The sequence below is a fragment of the Thunnus maccoyii genome, chromosome 22, assembly GCF_910596095.1.
Source record: "Thunnus maccoyii chromosome 22, fThuMac1.1, whole genome shotgun sequence".
NCBI lineage: Eukaryota > Metazoa > Chordata > Actinopteri > Scombriformes > Scombridae > Thunnus > Thunnus maccoyii.
In genome coordinates this window covers 7,390,467-7,412,327 of record NC_056554.1, presented here as the reverse complement: position 1 = coordinate 7,412,327, position 21,861 = coordinate 7,390,467, and the positions used below count along the sequence as shown (strand labels likewise).

General features: G+C 42.8%; 1 protein-coding gene across 4 annotated transcripts in view; it reads right to left on the bottom strand.

Moving 5' to 3' along the window:
* kdm6ba (lysine (K)-specific demethylase 6B, a) overlaps nucleotides 1-21,861 on the bottom strand; it is a 102,313-nt gene that overhangs the window by 26,300 nt on the left and 54,152 nt on the right. For 3 of the 4 annotated variants that reach the window (XM_042400337.1, XM_042400342.1, XM_042400338.1), the window contains exon 5: nucleotides 3,017-3,078. The gene's annotated coding sequence lies outside the window, so the exon portion shown is untranslated. Of the gene's footprint in view, nucleotides 1-3,016; nucleotides 3,079-21,861 lie in introns of those variants that run through there. The other variant, XM_042400341.1, reaches the window with a different exon arrangement.

Here is a 21,861-nt window from a genome sequence, read left to right as displayed (position 1 = left end):
CTTTGTATGTGTGTGTGTGTGTGTGTGTTAAAGGCTGTGTTGAGAAACCAGCCGCATACTGGGACACATACAGCAAGTTTATCTGTAATAACAATACAGCAGCGTTTGCAGCTGCAAGTTCACATGCACGAGTGAAAGAGTAAAGGTTAGGGTGTAGCACTAATTCATCTGGTTTCATTTCTAATCAAAAGATGACACAGCATTTCAGTGTGTAGTACATTTCCTTGTAAATGGATGGAAGCTGTCACAAAACTTAAGATAATTAAATTCCAGATGATATAATTACATACTGAAAAGCCTGCATCCTTAATGTTATAATAATCAGTGTGCGTATTATAATACATCAACTCAGATGGAAAGACATTTTTTATCACATCATCTGGAAGTAATTACATCCTGAATCGCTACACTCATTAAATATCCACTGCCTTCTCTATGTATGTGATACATTATCTGATTCTCACTGCTGTGTGTGTTGTTCCTTCCTGCACCAAAGTAGACAAACATTAATGCTAACGTTGCTTGTGTTACGTTCTGGTGTGTGAGAAGCAGGGCTGCTTTCTATTTTACTCAGTTTATCTGATTTGATTAACTGTATTCTCATGTCGCTACTGGGGCGTGAGATTATTACACCGTATCTTCTTTTAAGTGTGTTGACAGAGTGCCTGTTGTCTCAAGTGTGTGACTTTACCCTGCTTTAAGTGTGGCAGTGTGTGTGTAATTGCACTGTAAAGAGTGTGGCGGGAGACCATTAGCGCTGCAAAGTGAACAGGAAGAGGATTGGAGATTGATGTGGGCACGAGTGGGACTCCATTCTACCACACACACACTGCACCCCCACACACCCCCTACACACACACACACACAGCTTCCTCCAGCTGTTTCTCTCATAGATGTACTGTTCTGTATAATAAGAGTCTGAGAATATTAAATGTATGTTTGAGCTCAATCCCCGTCCTTCCTCTCCCACAACAAGGGAAGTCTAGGCATTAGAGTCTGTCCTGGGGGTCCCGAATGTGTGTGTGTGTGTGGCAGAAAAGGGACAACAAGGGGGGGAAAAAAATGTGGAGCACTGTGTGTTTAAGTTCTTATAACTCTCATGCATAGCTAGCAATCCTGTATTCGTGTGTGTGTGGAAGGGAGGCAGGCATGTGTGTGTGTGTGTGGACTTTGTGTGTGTAATTAAAGAGATCGGGGACAAGGACGGCTCAGTTCTCACACTCCAAATATATGTATATATATAGCAGCTCTCCCATGGGTACAAGCCCCAAGAATTCCTGTCATACCAGCCCCATACACACACACACACACACGTTTAAAAAATAAACACATAATTCTGATGAGGTCCAGAGAGAGAAAAAAGAAAGAAAGTATGCATGTGAGCCGGTGTGTGTGTGTGCTCTGCAGTCGTAGGAGACTGTGTCCCTGGTACAGATGGTACTTCTCAGCCTCTGATACGTAGGATTGTGTGTGGGACTGAGTGTGTGTGTGTGTGTGTGTGTGTGTGTACATGTGGCATACCGTGAGTCAGCCTTTTGGGTACACTGAGAGACCGACAGACACGATAATAATCACCTCCACGCACATACTCACACTACGAGGAGACTGGGGAGAGCCACACAGGCAGTCAGACAGACAGACTGGCTTAGCACACCCACATATATAGCAGCCATGTAGCCGGCTGAATAGAGCACTACAGCCGGGATAATTAGAGCCCTTATTCAAGGAGAGAGCGGCCGATAGGGAGCCCGGCTTTCCCTCTACTTCCTCAAACAAGCGGCTAATCCTTACTGTAGCACTATGATAAGCTAAGCACTCCAGCCCTGCATAATATTCTCACTATCACAAAGTTATACATAGTGAAAAGTAAACTCCGCTTATAGGAGCTTAAAAAGCTCGGACGGCTGTTAAAGGAATACACCAAGTTTTTAGGAGATGGTCTAATTGGTCGATTTTCCTCTAAAGAGCTGAAACCAAAATCATCCATGTGAGCCTGGTTGGTAGATCATTGGCTTTAGTGCTACATGCTAAGACTTTAGCGCACGCTTAGGCAACAAACCTTCAATAGCATGAAAATGAGCTTGTAGCAGCTCTGAAGCTAAACTGTGACAAAGCATAAATGACATGGACTAAGTCTGGCACTTTTGTGTAGCATCAACTAATAGTTATTTTCACTATTTATTCATCTGCAAATGATTTCCTCAATTAATCGTTTGGTCTACAAATGTCAGAAAATAGTGAATTATGTCCATCGCACTTTCCTGAAGCCACAGTTGACCTGTTCACACTATATGTTTTGTCCAAACAAAAGTCCAAAACCTATAGTTAAATAATGAATTTCTGGGCTTTTGCTTAAAAAATATCTTTTAAGACTAACTGATTATCAAAATTGACTCATGCAGCTGAGGATAAACTAATCGATGAATCATATTTCAGCTTAATTTTTTACTAAAACAGTGACAGCTATTTGCTTGGTGTATTGCTTTAACACTTGTTTTTGAACAGAATGAGCAAGCAAATGTTTTTGAACTCTGATGTGGCTTTAAAGAGCAAAGATTTGAGAGTTTGATATCTGATTTTAAAAGTACACAAGAATGTGAAGACAAGGGGTTGAAACTAGTTGAAACTGTGTGTGAGTGATTACAAAAAGGATCAGCGGTCTAATCACACCCATGATTTCACAACCCACTACCTTCTTAACAAATGAATGTGCGCGTGTAATGTACACTCATTCACTTTCTGTTTTCCTCCTACTCCTATCTTACTCATGGTCTTTTGTCTCATGTCATTCTGCTCCTCTGCTTGTCTTATCTACAGTCAGTGCTATTATATAACATTTATGGACGTCATGTATCGAGTGCTTCCAGTTTTTGAAGAAAAACATTGAAACGTCACATCGAAAAGGATTCAGTAACTAAATCACAACTATACAAGTAAACGATTAACATTCCGGTGTGTTTTGTGGATGAAAGAATGACAGAGAGAAACAAGAGTAAGTGGTAAAAGAGAGTCTTACCTGGTACTCATGGGTAATGCAGTCCGTCTCTTTCAGCAGGCCACCATGACACCTCCCACCTCCTGAAACCACAACATGGAGGAACAAAGGTCAGTTTAGAGGTCAAACAGTGTCAAAAACAGCAACAGTAAGGAGTTGAACACAACATTCACACAAAAGAATCAGTTAGAAGGGACTCATGTCGACCTAGATTCTCTTTCATGTCCGAAAGATTCTGCTTTGAAACATGATTTTGCTATTTTATTTAATAACTTTGCTCACAAATCTGGTTTAAACTTGTACTGCAGTGAGTTGAGGATGATTTGGCATTTTCATTTTCACCTTTTGTCAAGGATAGGTCAAACACGTCTGTGACATTCCGATGTGGGTTGAAGCAGCGGTCAGCAATTCATCAGCATTTTCGTCAAGGGTTAAACGATTGACACCTTGTTTCTGCCTACTCAAGACCACCAGAGCTCATCTTTTATTTAATCCCCTTGCATTCGTGACGTTTGCTGACTGTTCTGTGGTCATGATGTTATTGATATGTCATTCTGTGCGGCTTATGAAACCACATTGTGTGTGTGTGTGTGTGTGTGTGTGTGTGTGTGTGTGTGTGTGTGAGTGTCAGCCAAAATGCACAGCAGGGCTTGGACCAGTGCTGTGGCCATCTGTGTGTGTGTGTGTGTGTGTGTTCCTCATGTACCGCCTGTTCAGTGACTCAAAGTGTCAGTGCTGGGCCACATGACTGAGAACAGGTGGCACTCTGGTGTACCTCCCCGCCCCCAACACACGCACACGCACACACACACACACATCTCCACTTGCACCCTGAGAACACACAGCACCTGCAATGGTGCTCAAACATTAAAGCATGGTCACACGTAAATGCACCACACACACACTTTCTCAATCTCTTATATACTCAAACACTCATACGTAGAATATGCCCTTTTCACAGATAGTTGCGGTTGACACTAGTTGTGACTTAAATGTCACCACCTCTCTCCTCCTCCTCTTCTTAACACTTCAACGTTCAATGTAACCCATCACCTCGTCCTCCCTTTACTCCTTTCGTTCTGTAACATGTGACTTTCGACCTACAGAGACTGACAGACACTGTGTCACACTTTGCTTTAACTTAGAAATACATAAACTTTGATTGTGCTGTTGGTCAATGTCCGTGCTAAAACGTTAGCACCAAACAGCACGGTAAATGATCTACCGCAGGGTTTAGGTAGTCTATGATCTTGTTACTAAACATGTCAGCGAACCGCAGGACAATCCTTTCACGCTAAAAACCTCTTGCTCTTTCATTCTCCTCATCTTTCACCTCTCATTCTTCTGTGCTCCTCTGACATTCTACCTGCAGGGCTGCAACATCAAACACGCCCACACATGGCACCTTCCATATGTTTTTCTATTGAGTATGTACACACACAACCGACACAATATACACAGCCTAAGGCAGGTTGTGTGCGCATGTGTGTGTGTGTGTGTGTGTGTGTGTGTGTGTGTGTGAGAGACAGGTTTGTCAATAAGAGGCAGATATAGCTGGCTCAGCCTTCACTGATCTCGCAGCCTGGTGGTTAAGGCCCCCCAACCTTTGAACTCAAGGTCAAAGGGCATACCCCCTAAAGGGCCACAGCTGGCCTCACTGTAAAGGTGGACTGGGTGTGTGTGTGTGTGTGTGTGTGTGTGTGTGTGTGTGTGTGTGTGTGTGTGTGTGTGCACTTAGGTGGCCCAGAGAAAATGTGTGTGCATTCTGAGCAGGGTTGCCTTAAAAGGAGGTCAGTGAGAGCATGTTGGAGGCTGATTTGTTGCAAGGGTAGAAAATATTTTTCATGACACATCGAATAAATAAATGTCACAAGCTTTGATATGATCATTTGACTTTGATCGATATCAGGACTGTGGGGAGAGAAACGGCGGGGGCCAACAGTGAGAAAGATAAAGAGACTGAAAGACACGTTATTAGAAGGAAGAAGGAAGTGTTGCAAGAGAATTACAGAATTAAAGATAAAGTAAGTGAAAATACACCTTTATATTGATATTAAAAAGGTTACAGGACAGTTACAGATGATGAGAAACAACATATGAAAGTGATTGTGAGAGATATAATAAAAGGTTGAGTGAGATAGATAGATACAGAAAGTGGTTTATCTTTTGTCTCTAAAGGTTAACCAGTGGGAGCATCTTCCTTTGACATTAACCAGCAAAGAGAGAGAGAGAGAGAGAGAGAGAGAGAGAGAGAGAGAGAGAGAGAGAGAGAGAGAGAGGGGGGGAGCAAAAAGAGACTCTGCTCAGAGGAGGAGGAGGGAGAGAAGGCCAGACAAAAGATGAAGAGGGAGGAAAAACCAACACAGGGTGGGACAGAGATAAGGAGAGAGTGAAAACAGAGCAGGTCTAGTTTGACAGAGAGAGATGGCGGAAGGAGAAAAAGAGAGAATTAAGTGTTTGTATTGTGCAGACATTTCAAACCAGGTGTTCAGAGTGAAAACAGCACCGTGTTAAAAAAACACTCCCAAGGTTGTATCGGTGGTGGTGTGTCGCTGAAGGTACTTTAAAGATGAAATACGATCTGACGCTGCAAATAACGATTATTTTTCTTATCTGTTCATCTGCCAAATTGTTTTTTGAATTAATGGATTAATTGTTTAGTATATGAAATGTCCAAAAATACCCATCAGAGCTCAAAATGACTTTGAATGACTTGAAATGTCTTGTCTGAAATGCTGTTTGTCTCCTTCCACTGGCCTTTTTAGCACTTTGATTGTTGCTCTTCTCTCTTGTTGCTTATGGTATTTCTTATGAATTTGTCTACTTCCTGTTGTTTCTTTCTTTCTGTCTAGACTCTCTCTCATTGCACTTGTACCTGGTCAGCTACTTGGGAGTTTGTCGGAGTCACTGTCCTCTAATGCTTGATTGCCTTGGCCTGCTTGTAAGTTGCTTTGGATAAAAGCGTCTGCCAAATGACAAAATGTCAACCTCTTCAAATTTATTTGGGGGTTATAACGATATATAACAAAGAAAAGAAGCAAATCTCTTTCATTATCATGAAAATGCTAATTATTTTCCTGTTGATCGATCAATGGTTTCGGTTCTAATACTATGCAGGAAGTCCTGTTTGAGTAATAGTTCAATGAGTTTGATGGCTTATCACACCCCAAAACACTGCAGATGGTTTGCAATGGTATGAAGAAGAATTTTGGATTTTACAACTCTTGACAGTTATGACATTTGCCTTCCTTTTATCCATTTTCTTACTAAAAGAGCAGAATTCTCCTGTTCACATTACAATGTAATCTACTAGGAATGTGTGTTTGCATGCACTTGTCAGGCCAGCACGGTGTGATGCCAAATGATTGTTGCATTGCGCTGGAGCAAAAGTTGAGCCTGTTTAAATTTTTTGCAGAATGACGGTGCGTTTTTGTTTTTTTGTTTTTTTTGCTGGAGCCCTCTGAATTTGCAGTCCAACTGCATAAACATAGTGCTCTCATTGAAATGAATGAGATGAATGAGGAGGCTGCATTTTTTCACGCAGTGCTAATGTCTGAACATGGCTCTATAGCTATTCAGTTTCAATGCTATTGTCTAAAAATGGTCTGTTTATTAACACAAGGTTTCAGTCTGACTGACCTACATGAGGACTATGAACAATCACCACAGCAGTTATACATAAATACGTACAGGTACTTATACTGTTTACATGCTAAAGTAAATTATCAGACCTGAGGAACACAAAAATCAGGTCAACTGACAAATTAAACACCTTGAGAAAACACACCAGGTCAAGGAAAAGAGGGCATCGTTACTCATAACTATAAAACATCACACACACAAACGTGCTATTGTCTAAGAAACAACAGACTACACACCCAGGTGTCACACCTCCAAAAACACACATCCTGTACAAACACACCTAAACCTAACGTACAGTATAAGCATAAACTGAGCATACTGTAGGTTTACTATGCATATTAGTATGCAAACCATACAGTAGGCTCCAAAAGACTTTACTGTATATCCACACACACTGTGCATATGCAAGTAGATACACACACTCCTCTCGCACTGATGGAAAGATAAATGTATGCGCACCTACTGTACACACTGGAGAAAGCTGCTAATCTGACACCTTTGTCCCTTTGTAAAGAAGCCCAGTCTTATGGCTTTGCTGCATGCTGTACATACTGACCTAGTGTACAGTAAAATCCTTAGCATGTGTGAACCTGCATAGCGTGAATAGAGTGGCCGTGCTTGGGCTGCTCTAGCCCTTACTCACTGGTGATTCAGTAGTTCTCTTCAAGTTAGGGCAGCAAGCTTCATACCTGTACACACACACACACACACACATACACAATAGTAGGCTGTTGCAGAAGTGGTTGTAAATGATAAGGTTTTCTTCTTCAGTGTGTCTTTGTCTGGATTCTCTGTCTCTGCATAGTCATTTGGTTGTTATGCTTGCTGCATTGTGTGTTTCAAGGCAGTGACTCAGGACAGGACAGGTTCAATTCTTAAATTAACCTCTGGCAGAGTAAGCAGCCAGGGGGTGGATACTATAATGTGAGTGCTGATCAGCATGCACACATCAAGGAGCTAATACTGAAAAAGGCCACTTTGGGAACAATTTCAGAGCTCTGTGGAATGCTGTCACACCACATCCTGAAAATGTGTGTGTGAGTTAAGGATGTGGGTAGATAAGGGAACTTGTTGTAGAGTTGTTTGAATTCAATTCAAGTCCATTTTATTTATATAGCAACAAATCATCACAAAAGTTGTCTCAGGGCACTTTTTACATAGAGTAGTTCCAGACCGTACTGTTTTACAGATACTCAACATTCCCCCATGAGCAAGCACTTGGTGACAGTGGCAAGGAAAAACTCCCCTTTAACAGGAAGAAAACACAAGCATGAATGAACAACAGAGGGAGGTGGTTACTTGTCTTCTGGGTAGTGGTCAACTGATCGATTATTTGGGCCGATATCTGGCATTTTGAGATAATCGGCATCGGCTGATGCCTGCGCTCACAAGGCCGATAAAGAAAGAATGTTTGCAGACACATCTGCAGGCAAGCTTGCCAGTGTAGCTGCTGTGTGAACGATGACGTCAGCGGGTGCTGTCTAACTGTGGACAGTGCAGATCTATTGCGATTCCAGAGACTCAGATTGAGATTCGGGTGAACGAGGCCTGGCATATATTGATGGCTATTGGGGAAACCTCCGTCAGCCTCCCACTGCTTTAGAAATAAAATGTTTTTTACATGAATCGCTTCAAAAGTTTGTTTGAGTTTGAACGATAGTAAACACAGGAACTAGCCGCCTAGCAGCATTATGGCTAACTGCATAGGGAACTACATCCAAGGCACGTCGGTTTGTTTATGTCTGAGGCTGTGGATAGCTCAGCGTCTGTTCATGCTAGAGAAGTATGGATTACAGCTGGACGATAGAGGCTGACAAACTGTAATTCCTCACACAGTGTTGTAATCGCATATTTCTTACTGTGTGGAGCTGAACATTTGGTCCAGCGAGCCTCACTCTTTTCTTTCAGGTGATTTTGTGGAGGTGAAACAATCTCCAGGACGACAATATTGACAAACACTGTAGATCCATGTGTAGTAGTTACACAGCTGGGATTACTCTCATCCGTGGACACTTCTAGATTTTCCGAGTCTGACAGCAACAGGTCCAACTGCAGAAAAAGTTTTCCTCTTCACTCGTCTGGAGAATACTGACTGCAGGAACACCAGCAGTTTCTGAGGTAACTGTTACTGTACGTTGTCTTTCTGCCTCCATTCTTCATTTTTCTTCTTTCTGTTGTTTTATCTCCTCTTTGTGTAGTCGAATAAATATGCATTCAAAGTGAAATGAATCACGATCATCCTCATAATAGTCCACGGGATAATCAGTCACTGCATTTAGTTTTTTAAAATTTCCTTACAGTCTAATCATGATAAAAGTCAGCCTCAAACATGTAAACAAACCAGTGTGCGCATATGAATATGTGGGTGGTTCGGTTAGCCGGCAGACTGTCCCGACTGTAGTTCACTATGCAGTTAGCCATAATGCTGCGACAGACGGCTAGTTCCTGTCTTTACTTTCATTCCGACTCACAAACTTTTGAAGCATTTCATATAAAAATCATGTTTTTTTCTGAGGCAGTGGGAGTTTGCCTCGATAACCATCATTATATGCGAGGCCTCGTTCGCCCTAATCTCAGTCTGAATCTCCAGAATCTCAATTACAGAGCTGCAGAGAGCAGTTAGTAGGACGCATAGCCGCAACTGCAACATTTATGGGAAATATATCAGGTTCAAATAAACTGGAAATTTCCCTTAAGAAACTGAGACAACGCACATTTTTTTATTTTCAAATATTTTTCTGTATTAAATTAAATAATACATTCGTGTTAAATAAATTTTATTGGGACCAAAAACAAAGAGATGCTGCTGGGTGCTACTGCGTGCACTAATATTGCTAAATGCTCTTGTTAAATACACTAAAACTATTTTTCATTCTTTTTTTCTTTTTTTTTTTTTTTTTAAAGATTAAGCTTTTGGATTGCCTGTGGACGTTTATTTAGTTGTGCACTGCAGACAGTGCAGATCAGATAATAACATTAGTGTTAAATAAATGTTAATTTAACTTAACAGTAATTTTGTGTCTCATTTGTTATTATATTTATCAAATGCAAAAAAAGAAAACAAAAAAAGATATTGACATTATATATCAGCCGCCATGCTCTCTAAATATCAGCATCAGCCATTGAAAAACCCACATCAGTCGACCACTACTTATGAGTTCAATGTAGCTGGTTTATAGACTCCAGGAATTGTGGGTTTTCACATTCAGTTGGTTGACACTTTTCAGTCACATGGATAGTAAGCAGAGTGTTCTTCTAGCTGTGTGTGTTTTCATGCTTTTGGGCACCCTACATATCTCATCCAAAACTAGTTAAATAACTAACTTAACATTGATCTGTTTTTGCATTTTCTGTCAGATCTGTTGCTATTTAAAAAGCCGTGGAGCTAATATGCCCAATGTCACGTTACTCAAGCCCAATAAACTGGATTTAAACTGTGGGTGGAGGATGTTTTATTTTTGTGTGCATGCATGAGAGAGGCAGCGAGTCTGTTTTCAGTCTCATTTGCCTGTAAACATGCATGTGCTTGTGAGGCCAGAGCTGGCAGAGCTACACACAGTGAGGAGGAGTGTCAGGTTGACTGTGGTCGGGGCTGTTTGGCTTGGTGAACTTCTGCCACATGGCTTCAGTAAAAGGTCATGGTCAAAACCAAGCCTGGCTCACACAAACCATCACACCCACTCTGACTCCCACACTCAGACACACATGCAGGAGCGGATGGAGAGATGAAGTGACAGACAAGACACAAAGACAGACTGACTTCCTCTTGGGGACAAGCAGGGAAATGACACCCACATAGAGAGGAGGAGGGTGACAGACAAGACTTACCAACTAGTGCCGCACACGCACACACACACACACACACGCAGACTGTCTGAAAATCCAGCAGTCGTGAGCCCGCAACCAGACAAATAGGAAGACAGAGAGACAGACAGAGAGAAGGAGAGAAGACGAGAGCGAACAGTTGGTAATAAATCGTGTCTAGACAGACGCTAATGAAAGCAGCCCGGTAGTGCAGGCTGCCAAAATCAAGACCTACGAGCAGTATCATTATGTGTGTGTGTGTGTGAGATGTTTGTGCGAGCATGTGTAAATGAGTATTTGATGACTAAAACCCTTTAACACTTGTCATGTGCTGTTTTTACCCTCACTGTCCTTTCTCTTTTTCTCTTCTTCTCTCTCTCTCATACACACACTCACACACATACACACACACACACACACACACACAAACCACACCACAGCAGCCGAGCAGAGTGCGTTCCTCACAGCTGTAGAAAGCATTCGGAGCCGCAGCAGTCGGTGGCGGCACAGTATTGTGACGTCAATCACTCCAAAATTAAACATGGCTTTGTCATCAAACTCTGACTTGTCAACAGCATCCCTGCAAACAACATCTAACATACCTGTAAGACTGAGCAGAGCACACACACACAAGTATTAAAAGATGTTTATGGCTACACACACGACTTGCATAAAGACTTTTTCCTTTAGTGCCACCAGTCTAAAGTTTCTGTTTGTACAGAGAAATGATCAAAATTTCAAGAGGAGTTTATAAAGAATATATCGATACAGTGGACTTTATGCTTCAAATCGGTTGAAACTTTCAAGAAAACTTTACTTTATGGATGCTACCGTCCAATTTTTCATTCATCATCACATTGCTGTCTCTATAAAAACTGTGCTTTATTAGACTGCCAGTAAAGAAAATCTAAAAATATATGTATGGCTATAAGGATTATAGTATGTCTCCACATGAACAACACCGCAATACATAACCGCATTGTAATAGTGAGAACTGGTCTGTTAAAATCAAACTAGTAACACTATTGTCAGCAACACAACTCAGGTCCTTAAACACAGTGTATCTTGACACACTCCTGGAAGCTCAAAAACAACAACATTAGAATGAAGAGGAGCAGGCTGCTAGCATGCCTAAACTCGCTTCACACACACACACACACACACACACACACACACACACACACACACACACACACACACACACACACAAAAACACACACACGGAAGCCTGAGAAATGAGAAAAAAAATATTTTTCCTGAAAGTGATAAGTGATGGGACTCTGATAATGAGTCATAACAACAACACTTTCCTCACCTCGTTAGAGATCCTGTGTGTGTGTGTGTGTGTGTGTGTGTGTATCGTTTCGTGTGCGTGTGAGTGTGCGATAAGAAGTGGGAATGGGAGGCGTTTATGTGGAAGGTGTGTTAAAGCCTGGAGGCTAGTGGAGGCATTAGCCCAGGGAGCCACTTTTACTGACTCTGGGGTTGAGTGTGTGTGTTTGTGTGTGTGATTGTGGGCCTGAGTTACAAGTCCTGCCAAGCCCAAACTCACATACCTGCACAAAGGTGCTAAACTGTACTATCCAGTTGCACAATGCCATTTAAGTTAACTGTCACATACCAAGAAGACTTACGCACACTGCTGTGTGTGTGTTCACTCCAAACCACAATGATTTCATACCTATTAAAAATAAAAGGCTGAAAATGGAAATTTCTAATTTGCAACCAGCCACACTCAGTGAGTGTAACAATGAGGGTGTGTTTGAAAGCGAGCTGAGGTACAGCATATGAAGGAGAAAAAGAGTGTGTTTGTAAAGGTTGCTGTGTGTGTATTTTTATAGTGCGTGCAAATGGATGTGTGTGACTTGAGCTGCATCTTCTGCATCTGCTCACAAAGACTTCTTTATCTGGCTGTGGCACACGTGATCCCCACATGGTGGCTCATACCGTCTTCACAGGACCACACACACACACACACACACACACAAAGACTCACACACTCACATATGTAGTCACAAAATATGACAAGCACTCAATCACTTTCACCAGCAAGTAAGCATACAACCCCATAATGTATACATACCCCCCCCCCCCCCCCCTCCCTCCCCCTCCTCTGTGTCTGTATGGTAAGTCTCTTCCCATAGGCACAGTGCTTAAAGGGAGGTATCAGTGTCTGGGTATTTAAAGGGGAGGGAGGCTGCCTGGCTGCCCTCCAGACACTATGACCCCACACTTCCTGCACTGGGTAGGCGCCACAGCAGACGGGCACACAAACACACAGATCCATCTATATCACACACCAGACTCTAATGTCATGTGATAAAGTACAGAATACATAGATACCACAGACAATAGCTGATGATGGTGTGTATGTGTGTATGTGTGGGTGGTGGTGGTGGTGGTGGTGTTGAGCTCCTCCCGATCTTACAAGTCACACTTCACTGTGTAATATCTATCATGGTAGAAATGCCATAACAAAGAAACTAAGTCGAGCGGGGAGACAGAAAGCAGAACAGAATAAAACAGAAAGAAGCTCTGCAGAAATCTATTTCATGGTGCGGATGAGAAACATTTCACATCTTCTATCGCACGCTACATAACCTGAGGATGGTGAAGATAATCTAGTGGTTCATTCTACTTGGCAGGAAAAGTCACCTTATAATGCAACCTTTTAGCAATATTTCTTTCCTGGCACCTCAGTGGAAACAAAGCAATGCCATCAAATCATTTTAATACACTTTGCTCTCCTTGCTGTTGGCTGATTGTAATTTTGGTGATCTAAGATTTGAATCTCTACTGTTGCACTTTAAATAAATCAGCTAAATGGTTGGAAAAAAAAATTAAGTGGGGAAAATGCTTTAAGTGGTAGATTTCTCTCCTGAGTCTTATAAAAACTGAGCTTGACATCAACAGCAGAGCTGCTGAAGTCAGCGGAGTGTTGTGTGTGTGTGTGTGTGTGTGTGTGTGTGTGTAATATGTGTGTGTGCCATGATTATAATGTTCCTCCAGTGTTGATACATCTGATACCAGCATGAAAAATGCACGGCCGATATGAGCGCTGTCATGTCAAAGATAAATAATCAAAAACAGCTGTAAATATTGTAATGGTGAGTGTAGTTCTGTGTGTGTGTCTTTTATGTTTGTGTGTTAGATACTGCATGAATACAACCTGCAGTGGCTCTTGAGAGACTTTATACTGGGACTGGATTTCCACTATTGGCAAATCTGTCAGCGTCGCCATGGAAATACTCTGCCAATCGTGTTGTAATCATTGCTGTAATCCTCTTCCATAGGAATTCGAGTGCAGGCAGCCTTATGAACACACACGGTTTATGCTAATGCTGCATTTGATCCTTCTACATCTCATACTGTGTCTTTATTTGAGGTGTGCGTATGCATGTCTCTGTCCGTGCATTTGAAGAGTGTGTGTGTGTGTACGCGTGTGTGCATAACCATGTGTCGAAGACATGCCTTTGTGTGTTTGTGTGTGTGTGTAAATGTGTGTCCTTGACCAGCTGCACAGGGCAGAGGAAATGAGGCAGAACCCAATCTGGTCCACACCTGTCTGTCTCTCTCTCTAGAGGGAGGAGCATAGGGCCTCACACACACACATACACACACACACACACACACACACACACACACACACACACACACACACACACAAGTACACACACACAGCTTCATAAGTGCGCTGTTCACATTCTGTATGAGCAGATAGATTATGCATGCAGCAGCCAGCTAAGGAGCTTGGATCTATTAATGTATGCACCGAGACAGTTTTATGTTTGTGTATGCTTCATGAGAGAGAGAGAGAGAGAGAGAAAGAGAGCGCGTGCGAGAGAGAGAGAGAGAGAGAGAGAGCAATGATATGTGTGAGTGTTTGTGCTGCATGATGGGGGTGAGAGAGAAAGAGGAGATATTGACACACATTAAGTATACAGAAAGAGAGAATGATAGGGGAAGACAAGAGGGGGAGACTTCTTTTGGAGAAAGCAGACAGGAGCGAGGGATGAGGTGGAGGGAGAGGAGATGAAGTGATCGGGGATGACAGTCTGAGCCACACAAGGACAGAGAGAAAAAGAGGGAGAGGGAGAAAGAGAGAGAGAGAGAGAGATTGCACCGGTAAGGGAGGGTGGGGGTGGGGGGTTACTCCAGGACGCCAGAACCCAGTGACATGACACAGATGCACTGTGCTACTATGCAGAGAGCAGAGGGGTAGAGGAGGAGGGTACAGAGCGACAGAGAAGAGGAGGAGGAAGAGGGGGGGGATGGGTGTGTGAGAGCATATTGCCTCTCTGCTCTGTTTCCACATTTATTCTGTGGAGAAGATGATGATAGCTACATTGTGGAGATGGAAACGCGCCTCCTCATGTTAAAGTAGCTACATATAGCATCTTAACATCAATGAATCATTATGGAACATTAATATAATCACTGTACAGCTGGTGCAGTGATTATAATGAGCCTGCTGGGGTTTTAACAAATGCAAAGAGAATTCAAAGAGATCATTTCAACCCTGTTCTTACCTCTCTGCTCTGGTTACCGGTCAGTTTTAGAGGTGACTTTGGGACTAAACTGCTGAATTGCTAGTCCTCTATGACCCAGATCCTCAGGCGGGGTTTGTCTGACTGTTGCTTAACCCTGGTTTAAGACTGACGCCCAAATTATACTTTCAGCATCTGTACAGCCACAAATGTTCTCAAGGGTCTGCCTGACATAAATTTTGTCGTCTGCTCATGTCTATGGACTGTACGTGTCTATAAACACATCAACTGCAGATGTGGGTGGAACACATCTGCATATTCATATACCCGGCATATTATGTACGGAACCACCCACTGTGCACATTTCAGAGTATGAGTAACATCTTTTAAGAAATTTTAACCTACCTTCATCTCTTTTTTTTTTATTGTTACTAATTTTAATTTCTTTTCTTTGTTTTTAAAAGTCTGATAAGTGTTTAAATTGTATTTGTTCATGTAAAGCACATTGTAATTTACTTCAGAAAAGGTGCATTACGTGGCATTATTCATATTGTATTGTCTGACAGTCTCTACACTTCATAACGCGTGTCACTGGGGTCAGTTTGCTTAAAATTAGAAGGATTGCTTTACAGCGCGAAACAGGAAGAGGGCGCTACACGGGTTTTATCTTGTAACAGCAGACGGGGGGGAAGGCGCCAGCGGAAAAACGATCTCCGACATATTTATCATCTTCAGTAAAGCTTCAGTAAACAGTAAAACACCCGAGAGGGACAGGGTGGCAGAAGAAACGACCACTAACATGGTTGTGGCAGGAAGCGACGGGGTGTAATGACAGTAATAGAAATAGTGTGAGATGCCAATCATCTCAACCATTAGTTTCATTGGTTTATGGTTACTATGCTGGATATCACAGTTTGACAAAAGGTGTTGGAGAATGCTATATGCACTCGTTTTAACACATATTCAGCTGCACACATGATATATTGCTGTCACTTCTGCTTGATAACACACTCACCCACACACACATGCACATGATTTCATTTCCAAGTTTCACGCAGATATTACATCAGAAGAATGTACTTCCACCCACACATACAATCACTTGTATTTTTCTTCTCAATACAGTACGCCAAACATTATCATACATATATGCACGTAGGCAGGCTATCAGTCTGTCGACATATAACAGCAGAGCCCTCCATCCATCCATCCATCTTCCCCCCCCCCCCCCCCCCCCTTTATTTCATCTCCAGTCTCCCTCCGTCCCTCCCTTCACACCTGCCAGGCCTACAGCAAGGTCACACACCTCAATTACCCTGCGCACACACAAACACACACACACGCACGCATGCACACACAAAGAGCGGGAGAGGGAGTGTGATAGGGAGGGGAGATAAGAAAGGAGGGGGCGAGAGCAGATTTCACGCTACCCTGAGCACTGGCTAGCATGCACCAGTGTTTCTGACATTTTATTTATGATGTGCAATGTTCGGTACCTGCCCTCTCCTCTTTTCTTTATCTCCCTCTTTGTGTCTCTAGTTCAGGCGATCATGAGCATTACTCTTGGGTAAATACCTTTATCAGACAGCCATATGAATAGTAACCAATTATGGCATCGGCATAAATTCTGTGTAAAAAAAACAAGCACACACAGGAATGTAGGTTTTATCAGCATTTGTACAATAGCGTGTTTAAAAAATGTGATGACTTACTATTTCAAAAGATGCAAATGAGTTGTTTCATCAGAGGGAAAACAAGTGTCATTTTCTGATGTTGCACATTTTCAGTTACAGTTGCAATATTCAACATCGCAATTTATACGAGCAAAAATTGCCCGCAGCGATGTAACAAGAGCTGCCACTTAGAGACTTAATAATCACCAGCTTAACACGAATAGTCTGAATATCAGGCTGTAACATCGACACTAATGTGTCTTACAAAATAACACACCATGAATCCCAATGTGCCTAATAGCCATATTAATGTACAAGCAGTGAACGTGATCCTCCTATTAGGGTTTTTGTATCTGCAGGCAGACTGCTGTTCACCCATGCAGCCACGGGAGGCAGCCAGCTGTGTTTACACTGTGGGCTGATACAGCCGCCATATGGCAACAGAGTACAGGACACACACAGCTCCTGGAAACTGCAAACACACTGCCCAAACACCACTCGGTGCATGCGCGGCCCCGTGTTGAAAGCTCCAGTTTGATTGGAAACTTTGAATAAAAGGCTCAGAGGAGTCGGTTTTAAGCCTAAAACCTATGAGAGAGAGAGAGAGAGGATGAATAGGAGGATTTCGGAGAGAATATTTTGTAGCGGTGGGCGGTGGGAGGGTGGAGGACTTCAGTTTGGGTAATAACACTCACACTTAGAAGCACAACAATGCTACGATATATTAAAGCCGCCTACACGTGTCGGCCAGTGGCCATCGGCTGATGGGTGTAGGAGTTTTAAATGTCTTAGGCGTCTCTTATTAAAGGTTTCTCAACTCCCAAAGCGCGTGAACACATGGACTGGAAGAAAAATATCTTTAAGGTCACTGCTTTTCCTTTTTGCAGATATTCTATGTTGCTGCTGAATGAATACGGAGAGAAGAAGAAGAAGAAATATGCAGTGTTGACTATCTGACAGAGGCGATCGAGTAGACACACACTGATACTTGTTTTCTATACATCGGTCATAGAAATCCTGCGCACGCACACACACACACACACTCACACACACGTACTGCACTGATATGATATCGTATATCATATCAGTACAGTACAGTATAGGCAGCTTCCAGACATCTAGTCAAACAAAGGAAACAGAGAAAATCAATTACAACAACCCCCCCCCCCCAACCCCACCACCCCCACACATGTGTACGTGTACACACACACACACACACACACACACACCCATCTACTTCTCTCTCCTCTGATCTCTGCAATCAAAGCCATCTGATCACAGTGTGTGTGTGAGAGAGAAGCCCAAAGCCAATTGGACCTCAGGGTTGAGGGTTTGGTCAGATGCATTTCAGGGTTTTGATTGACACAAATTTACAAGTTTAAGGTTAGGAGAGAGGGGGGGAAAAAAAATGGAACAGGACGAGGGAAAGAGGGATGAAAGAGCGGAAAGGGGGGAGACAGAAATGAGAGAAGGCTGTGAACAGATACTGTAGGGGAAGATATAGGAGGGGGGGAGGGAGGGTGCAGACAGACGGAGGAGGAATGGAGGGCTCGACTCCTTGAGACAGATCATGTTACCAGTCTGGGGGCACACACACACACACACACACACACACACACACACACACATAAAGGTCACAGTGCACCCGCCGCCCTCCAGACACAGTCATGCAGAGTCACAGATATCCTCGTAAACACTCCAAGAAAGACACCACTTTGATTTCTCACACTCTGTCCTATAAACACACACTGAACACACACACACACACCTGCCAACTGCAGTTATGAAACAATGTCCACACACACATAAATCAGCTAAAACTCCATCATAAAGCAGCAGGTAAATTACATTAGACAGAAAAATCAAGGCTGGTAATAAAGTTGCAAATTTGAAAGCTTCAGCTGGATCTTACCGAGATATAAAAAAAAAAAAAAAAAAAAAAAAAAAAAAAGACGACTCCTCTGCAGATCAGCTGTGAGTCACGTACCGAGAAGAAGTGGAGCGAGAGACATTGGTGGGACACACATGCGCACACATAAAAGCACAGTTATCATAGAAGTTACACAAGTGAGAGGGGTCAGGGTTCAGTGTGGAACTGGGTTAAAGAGAGTTGATGTAACGCTGAGGAGAGAAAAGAAGAACAGGAAATGTAGAAGAGAAGAGGGAAGATGGAAGTGCCAGGCTGGGCGGAGGAAGACTGTAAAAAGAAAAGAGGAGAGGAGGAACTAGAGGGGTGAGGGGGGTGGGGGAAGGAAAGAAAGGAGGGAGCAGTAAGGAGAAAAGAGGAGAGGATAGAGTTAAGACAGAGAGGAAGAGGAAGAGAGAAAAGATTGGAAGTAAGAAGGAAAAGAGACCTCTTACCAAATCATCTAAAAAGCATAACTTCTACCTCCTCGCTGATCAATTGATTACAGCTGTGATACACACTCACACACAAACCTTCATCTCTCCTCGTTTTAACCCTTTACCCTCCATCTTCCTCAGAAACATAAATCAGGTTAATGCATTACTGTTAGCCAATCGGCTGGATCGATTGAAGTCACCGTGGGGTCACTCATATGTCGTGGCTGGTTTTGTGTGTGTGTGTGTGTTTTGCATGTGTCGTTAGTGAACATCCGTGGGACGTTTCATAAACTGATTAGTGCAGTCAGACGTAGAGAGTGTGTCGCTGTTTTATCACACACACCTAATTCATCAGCTGTTCACTGTAGCAATATTTAGTCTCAATGATCGGATGAAAATTGAAAGAAATTAACCATTAAGCCATTTTTTTATTTCAACATTGAATCAGATGAATAAATTCCTTGTAATGTGAAGCGTTACTTGCTCTGCCTGTGTCTCAGTGAGTGTACGCTGGAGCAGGTAATGGCAAAAAAAGCGGAGAAAATGAGTGGTTGGCGAGTAAAGTCAAACATCTTGCAAGCCAAAGAGATATTCTTCTCCAAACCAAAGATAAATGAGTCCAATGGGACGCATGTGTTGCAAGGTTTCTGCTGAATGTGCAAGTAGGCTATTGTTAAGCAAGCATTTGGTTAGCGTGTTGTCCTTAAAAACTTGATACAGCAAGTTGAGACAGTCGAGACTCGATGGATCAACGGAACGACAAAGAAAGTTTCATTGGAAAAGATCCTACTTTCTCTACTTTTATCGTCTGAATATTATCACAAAATAACAGTTTAGGTAAACGATTACATGACCTTACATGTGCAGCCGTGATAGAGACTACCTTAGGCCGGTGAAACCAGTGAGACCAGCAAGGCGAGGCAGGATGGAACATTTTGTTTCAGTCTTGCATCATTAACAGCAGAAGCCAAACACATACCTGCAAGTAAACCGGAGCTTCCTGACAGAGCTGCTGAAAGACACTCACCTTGTCATTCATTCACAACCATTCCCAGGCACACACACACACACACACGCGCTAGAGAGAGCCTGAAACTAACCTGTGTATAATTTGAGAGTCGTACTCCAAGTGCAACCCCTAAACTCTGAAGCAGACAGACGAGTATAGAGAGAAGGGCTCGCTTGCACGCACAATGAAATGCTGGGTAGGGCCGCGTTTTCTTGATGAGAAACACCACAAATAAACAAATACGGAGAAAACGAAAGGGAGGACAGCAGAAGAGCAGAAACCTTCAAAAGCGGCTGCACATTTGTTGAGCGGAATTACAGAGTGCAGTAAAAACACAGGGCATGGAGCGATTGTCATGTGTTTGTGTGTGTTTATGCGAGTGTGTGTGTGTGTCGGGGCCATATATTTTACATTCTGCTTTTTTTTTTTTTTGAAGTTTACATTTCAGGCATTTAGCAGTCGCTAAATGAGTTAACCAAGAGTAAACAGGTAATTTAACAGTAACATTAGGATAAGCTTCAACACAGATATCACTTAAATTACAAGCAGCTGATTATTAATACTAATACAATGTGTGATGTGATAGGTGCAGCAATAGAAGCAAAGACAGAGTGTGTAGTGCAAGTCATGCAGAATCAAACACCTGACTTGTTTCACTTCTAAAAACACAAAGCAGTGGGTAGCAGGTTTGTCTTTCTAGTGTAAACCCCCCCCCCCCCCTTTAACATTCTCTTTCTTCTCTTCCTCATTGCCTCCCCTTTCATCATGAACTATAAAGAACTCTGTGTCCTTCATTACAGAGCTAGCACTCTTTAACAACCCACAACCCTTCACACACATTATGCAAGAGACGCTATAAACATACACACAGTTGTACTGTTGACCTTTGTCGAGCAGTGATAAAATCACAAGTCAGTCACAAGCTCTGTGACACAGAGGCCAACAAGAGGCCCATATAGCAGTCACACAGTCTCTGTGTGTTTAGGTGCGTCTGAGTGCACGTTTGTTGGTGGTGTGTCAGTGTGTGTTTGTGTGTGTGTGTGTGTGTTGAGGAAGGGGGGGTGGGGTTGGGAGGTTGTATGGATTTTGTCTTCACTCAGCCTGCCAATCTCCTGTCTATCTCCAGTAGTAGTGACACGGCGCTCTCCTGACTGAGACAACTGGAAGCCATTACCTTAAATCAACAAACCCCAGCCCTTCTACCATCGCACAAAGAAGCCATGTGCACACTCAGCATACTATCTCTGCCAATGACCCTGTGTGTGTGTGTGTGTGTGTGCGTTCAAAACGTCTCTGCGTGGCTATTTTTTTTTTTTTTTTTTTTCTTTCGCCCTCACCAGACATCTCTTCATCTCCAGCGCTCTTTCTGTTTCGTCTTTCTCTCGCGCGTCTCTCTGACTGGAGCCCAGATCAAGACCAACCTGAATAAATAAGGAAGTCGGGCTGCGGCGCGTGAATCTGACCTTCCGCCGGGCTGCCTATCGTTTCTGTCTCTGTCTTTCATCATGCCTCTGTCTCTCTGATAATCATATACAGCTATCACTTGTTTTTATGGTAGATATTAGCTTCAAGGCTGAAGCTAATCTGCCTGAGCCCTTTGACCCCTGCGTAATAGAATTAACCACCTAAGCCTTATCCCTCTGTGCCTTAAGAAACGCTGCTTTTACATATAACTAGCGTAGTCATACAGCAGATAAATCCTCAGACCAGACCATTTAGCCACAAAATAAAAAGGCAATGACTATACTATATAGTCTGTATATATGTACCGCTGATACACGCCAAAATCTGCTCTCTAAAGAGCTGACTGCGGTGCAACGCTATTTCATTTATGTGCCTATAATATTTTATACACCACATTGCACGTTGGAAATGCTTTGGAAACAATGCAAAGCCAGTTGCTACCAC